At 47.6% G+C, this 6,123-nt stretch overlaps 1 non-coding gene and 1 pseudogene across 1 annotated transcript; both read right to left on the reverse strand.

Moving 5' to 3' along the window:
* Positions 1-4,099: 4,099 nt before the first annotated feature.
* On the reverse strand, positions 4,100-5,316 carry LOC146182802 (uncharacterized; annotated as a pseudogene).
* A 237-nt stretch (positions 5,317-5,553) lies between these two features.
* TRNAR-CCU (transfer RNA arginine (anticodon CCU)) lies at positions 5,554-5,626 on the reverse strand. Its single transcript has one exon. It is a non-coding gene; the product is annotated as a tRNA-Arg (tRNA).
* Positions 5,627-6,123: the final 497 nt, after the last annotated feature.

A 6,123-nucleotide genomic window follows, 5' to 3' on the forward strand; every position in this document is an offset into this window, starting at 1 on the left:
CCTTTTCAAGGTCATCTATAGCACAGCCTCATTCATGAACGAGTTTAAAAAGTACAGTACCTGGTAGAAGCAAGAAATCAAACCCAAGCACTTACTTAACATTTATTGTCATTGTATTACCTGGCACCTTCATTAACAAAGGCCTGCTGCCAAGCATTTGCACGTTAGAAACGACTGCTTTCCAGCACAGGTAGGTAAGTGTAGCACATATTGCAAAGTATATTGCATCTTTATGATACTATATTCAGTAAATAATGTTTAATAAATTGGAAAACCAAATTTTTTCCTCTCATGTAGTTACTTGGTGATGCATGCAATTTTGTGTAGCAAAATCAATGTTTAGTAACAAAACTTACTTCAGAAATGGCATGACAAACTTGAATTATACTAAGATATTAATTCGCTGGGACCGAGAAAAATGTTGAAATAAACTGGGTTTTCAATTTGTATCACCGTAAAAACCTGGCCCATGTAAGTTTCATTGCGAGAACATGCGGACCATGTGGCTATCACTCTAATGCTAGTTTTCTTTTTACAGGGGTGCTTCGCTATATCCCAGGAAGAAATGCACCAGCACCAAGGACGCACAGTGGCATGCTGGAGGACATGCATGAAGCATACCTACGAAGAGAGCCAATCAATAGAGTGAAGGGGCCATCACCACTCATGAAGCTTGAAGGATTCAATCTTGTGTGGTGTATGCCTCCTGACTACATGCATTGTGTCCTTGAAGGCGTTGTTAAACAATTGCTCGAACTGTGGCTCTCAGCAGTCGGGGAAGCATATTACATTGGACGCTCCATCAGAGAGTTGGACAGTGCCATCACTAAAATGAAACCCCCAATTGCCTTCTCTCGACTCCCACGGCCTATCTCTGACCGGGCTCATTGGAAAGCCACTGAGTGGCTCTATTGGCTTCTTTATTATTAATTACCTTGTCTGAAAGATGTGTTACCACCGACCTATCTGAGCCACTTTAGTACACTGTGTCAGGGAGTGTTTCTCCTCCTGCAGACATCTGTCACCGATGCCAACTTGCAGGAAGCCGACAGCATGTTGTCATCATTTGTTAGCAGGGTGTACACATTATATGGAGCCACTGCTGCAACATATGGAAAACAGTCAGCTGCACTATAACGTACCACCCCGCAAAATTAAGCAATTATCAATTTAGTATCCATTAGAGGATTATAACGGAAAATCAATTTTGATGAATTGTACTATAAACTGTCCAAATTTACCACTTAAGTGGTCCAGTAATATATACTAGGTGACCAGAACAGCAGCTAGGAACAATCCATATTATGCGCAGAAAGCAGTTTGCAATTTATGTACCATTAGCTCGACAGCTTACTCTCATGAATGCGTGCACCACGGCAGAAGAGATTAAGACATGGAGCTATTGTAAGAAACCTGAGAACACATCAGCTGCTGATGTAGCGATGGTTTTTTTTGCACCGGGCTCGCGTGCGATGAACGTGCACGTGCGTTCGTTAGCCTAGCGCTGCATATGCTGGTGCACAAATTTACGTTGCGCAGATTTTGAGATGTGTGCCTGAAGACACCACTTGCATAATAAACGCCATTCTTGGCTAGTATAACGTAAGGGCAGGTGCCTACCGCACAACGCCATGCAATGACATTCGCCACGCCACTCGGCATTTTCGCGTTATATATATATCGCCTCGGCAGCGCAGAAGCGCGATCTGAGCCAGCAAGTTTTCACAATCACTGGAGGTATTCTCCTACCATGCATGCTTGATGCTTGAAATAAAATAAATTCTCCGCGATCGAGAACACTCCAGCGTAAGCGAGCTAGCTGCTTCAACGTCAGCGCACAAATCGAGGCACACGAGCTGCTCTTGCTCGTAGGACCAGTTGCATGGACAGCTCCACATATTTATCATGCGGCCGCGCCTTTGGAGACAAGGAAAACTGCTCATACGGCGACGAACAATTTCTTCACGGCTCTCGCGCAACTAAGGTGGGCTGGGGTTGTTTTGGCTATCTGCTTGCGACAACACACACGTTTTCTTGCGAAAACGGTACCTGTTGCGAAGATATCTTGTAGTCGCGACAAGACCGCCTGCCGCTGGAAAAATTTCTTTTGGATCACTACAAGAGCGTCGACGACAAGATACGTCAACAACGAAAGCATACGACATGCTTTTCGTCACGACAAAGAAAAAACTTGTAACAACAAAAACGTTTGTAGTATGGAAAGAAAAGTTTGTTGCGACAACAAAACACTTGTAGTATCGAAAGAAATGTTTGTTGTGAGGTCGAAAAGTTTGTCGTTACAACAAACCTTTCTTTTGTGTTTTGTCGCTGCTACAAAAACTCCTGTTGGGTTTTTCGATCGGGGTACTTTCATGTATATCTTATAATCAACATTGGTTAAGCTAATAGGACGATAGGCAGTTACTTGCCCTAATGCGGCTCGATCATCTGTTTTGGGGATCAGAACTGTATGAGTGGACAGGAAAGAAGGCGGTAGACGCTTTAGTTCGTAAGCATCATCTAAAACTCGAATCAATATAGGCGCTAGTTCCTGCTTAAAAGCTTTGTAAAAATCGGCGCTTAATCCATCTGACCCCGGGGATTTCCCTCGTGTTAAGTCGTCAATTGCCAACTCTATTTCATTGGCTGTAATCGGGCGCTCTAACCTCTCTTTTGAGTTGTCATCAATTCTGGGCATCAAATTCAGGAATTCTGCCTTGAAGCTGTTTGAGTCGACCCCGCTACGCATGAATAAGGCTGTATAGAAAAGTGTGAAAGCGTGCTCGATGTCGTTTTTTCCTTCTACGATAACTCCGTCCTGCTCAATTTCAGAAATCATGTTCTTGCTGGCCCATTTGCGTTCCATTGCCAGAGTCCTTTTAGTTGGCGCCTCACCGGTTATCACTTTATCTTCTCTTGCTCAACAAGCGCCCCGTGATAACGTTCGATATCTATCTGCTCCAGCGTTTGCTTGAGTTCACAGATGTGGGCCTTGAATGTGTCGGGGGCTATGTTTTCTTCATTTATTAGCATTTGCAAGGTTTTCTGCAAATCTGCCCCATACTTATTCTTCGCATGATTTATGGCACTGCCTCGTTCCAATGCCTTCAATTTTATTATTTGTTTGAAAGTTTCCCATTGCTCGCTTATCGCTGTGGCTGTGCCGTTCTCATTTTTTTTCAAGCATAACTGACACCTGTTCTTTGAAAGCATCGTCATCCAAAATTTTCGCGTTCAATTTCCACAGATCCCATGTGAAGATTTCCTTTTTTGCCTTATGTCTAATGTCAAACCTTACCAGGCAATGGTCACTGAATGACACAGACTTCACGTGGTACTCACGACAAAGCGCAATCAGTTCAGCCGACACGTACACCCTTTCTGTTCTGGCAGGACTTGCTGCTTGAAAATGCGTGAAGCGAGCGCACAGCTCGTTTCCCAGGGATTCCGCCACGTCTTCGAGCCCAAATTCGTCAGTTATTTTGCTCAATACTGCCGTGCTGGCGTCTCTGTGCGGTGTAACACTCGCTTTCTCACGCGCCGATAGCACGCAATTAAAGTCGCCCATCAGCGCAAGTTTTCGGTCAACACTCATAAAATTTTTGAGAAACTCAAAAAACTGTCGTCTTTCCTTGAGCACATTAGGAGCATACAAGCATATCACCTGCCACTCTACAGAGCCAAAAGCATTAATCGCATACAACCGTGCGCCCCAATATGTCCGTCCTCACTGCCTGGACATCAAGCCCCAAATGTTGCCGAACAAAGAGTGCACACTCCGCGGATCTCCCGACAGCATGACTAACACACGCGTAGTACATTGACGTCAAAGGGAGCACCATACTCTCGGTCTCATCGTCGCCTTCGATTTTAGTTTCCTGTACAGCAATGATGTCTATATCTTGTTCCACTGCCAACCTATATAACTGCCGTTGTCGCCTCCTCGCTATAAGCCCTCGAACATTGATTGTGGCGAGTCGCAAGGACCTATCTGGTAGCGCCATTATAGCTTGAAAATAGACCGAGAGTACGGTGCTTACCTTGGACGACAGGTCCAGAGACGCAGGATCCAGCGCACGGCATGTGCCTGCGCTTATAACTACGAAGCAGGCGGCGGCGGAGGTGGAGCCGGCGGCGTTGTTGCCGTCAACCTCCGCTCGGAAGCGATGTTCGGCCGTAGGCGTAACGTCGGCCGACGCATGGGACCTGCCTTTGAAGGTGGTTCTCCGGTGACGGTCAGTCCAGGAGATGCTCCCTCTGGCTCGGCGACTTCGTGCGAGCGCTTGGTTGCCGAGGCGGCGGCGCCTTCCTTGGAAGTGTCCATGGCCTCGTGCACCTCGCTCACGCTTTCCACCGACAGCACGGTGTTGTCTTTTTCTTGCACCACGGCTGGTGTACTAGGCTCCTCTGTTGACGCAAGTGCGTCTTCTTCAAGGTTTCGCGTTTCTTCCGAGACTGGTTCCCTGATGTATGCTTGGCAGACGCCTTTTCGTCCTTAGCGATACTAGCCTCTACCCTTGCTGTTGCTTCAGCATCAGCCTCGTCCATTAGGAGGTCCGAGTTATCGTCACTCCCCATGGGCCCTGCGATGCTGGCGTAGGTGCGCACGCACTCAGTCTCGTCGTGGTCAAAATGACGACACAGCACGCAGCACGGTACCTTGCAGTCTCGACGAATATGACCGGTGCTCTGGCAGCGCAGGCAGAGTGATGCCCTACCCGGCACTACCACAAGGGCCAGCTCACCGGGAATTCTCAGCTGATGTGGTATGTCCTCCGGCGTCACCCCCGCCTTGAGTTTCAGCGTCACGGTTCGTGTCGTCGAACGCTTGTCCGAAACACCTTTGACCCTCCAGCGCTCCTCGACCACTTTAGTCGGTCTTCCGTATGCGAGCAAAGCTGCCCGTACGTCGTCATCAGGTACGGTGGGGAGCAACCAGTGCAACTTCAACCGGATGTCTTGATTCGACGGGTCGATGAGTACGCAGCGATGACTCTTCACTTGTACTTCGGCATTCTCGGGCAACCTCTTTGCACCTTCAGCACACTTGAACGTGACTGCCCAAACGTGATTCATTTGATACGCCCTCAAGGCCGAACCCTCGAGGAGCAGTTTCAAACGGGCCAGCGTATTTCCCTGAAGTCTTCCATACGGTAGGGCCCGGGCTCTCACATCAGCATGCATAAACACGGTATTCAAAACCAAACGCCCTGAAGGCAGACTAGGTAAAACAACACGGTACTCATCATTCGATGAAGCAGAAACCCTGTTACCGCGGCCAGAAACGGCCGCTGACACCGCTCCGTTGGAGCACATCATAAGCACGTCCGCTCGCTTGCGCGGCCGGAAGTGGAAACTCATTAGGCCACAGGTGCGCACCGTAGAGAAGTTATATTCAGAATTGGGTAGCGTTTTTACTGTTACCTGAATATCTGACGGCGGCTCTTCTTAGGTGCTAAGTGGAAGAATATTCCGCAGGCTCGCTTCCTTGGGGACAAAAAACGCAGTATCGTGTCATATGAATGCAAAATTTAGAAAGCAAAAACACGTCACCGCACCTGATGGGACTCGAACCCAGAATCTTTGGCTCAGGAGGACAACGCCATATCCATTAGGCCACAGGTGCGCACCTTAGAGGAGTTATATGTAGAATAGGGTATACCGTTTTTACTGTTACCTGAATGTCTGACGGCGGCCCTACTTAGGTGCTAAGTGGAAAAATATTCCGCAGGCTCGCTTCCTTGGGGACAAAAAACGCAGTATCGAGTCATATGAATGCAAAATTTAGAAAGTAAAAACACGTCACCACACCTGATGGAACTTGCACCCACAACCTTTGGCTCCGGAGGCCAACGCCATATCCATTAGGCCACAGGTTTTTTTTTTTATTGCATGAATTTGTACAAATACATCAGTAAAAGATCGTGGTTGCCGTGCCCCTTGGCTGACAACCGTGTCTAATGGACTTTCATTACCACAAGTTCGCCCATCAGCCTCAAGACCTCCTCCGCAGCGTCTTGCTGCGTCAAAATTTCGTTTAGTTTCTACACTTGTTAAACAAAATAATCACATACAGATCGTGCATCGACATCACAGTGTCTATAAGCCATCCTGCTCCTCCAA

Source organism: Amblyomma maculatum, chromosome 7, assembly GCF_055883805.1.
Source record: "Amblyomma maculatum isolate TAMU_Amacu chromosome 7, ASM5588380v1, whole genome shotgun sequence".
NCBI lineage: Eukaryota > Metazoa > Arthropoda > Arachnida > Ixodida > Ixodidae > Amblyomma > Amblyomma maculatum.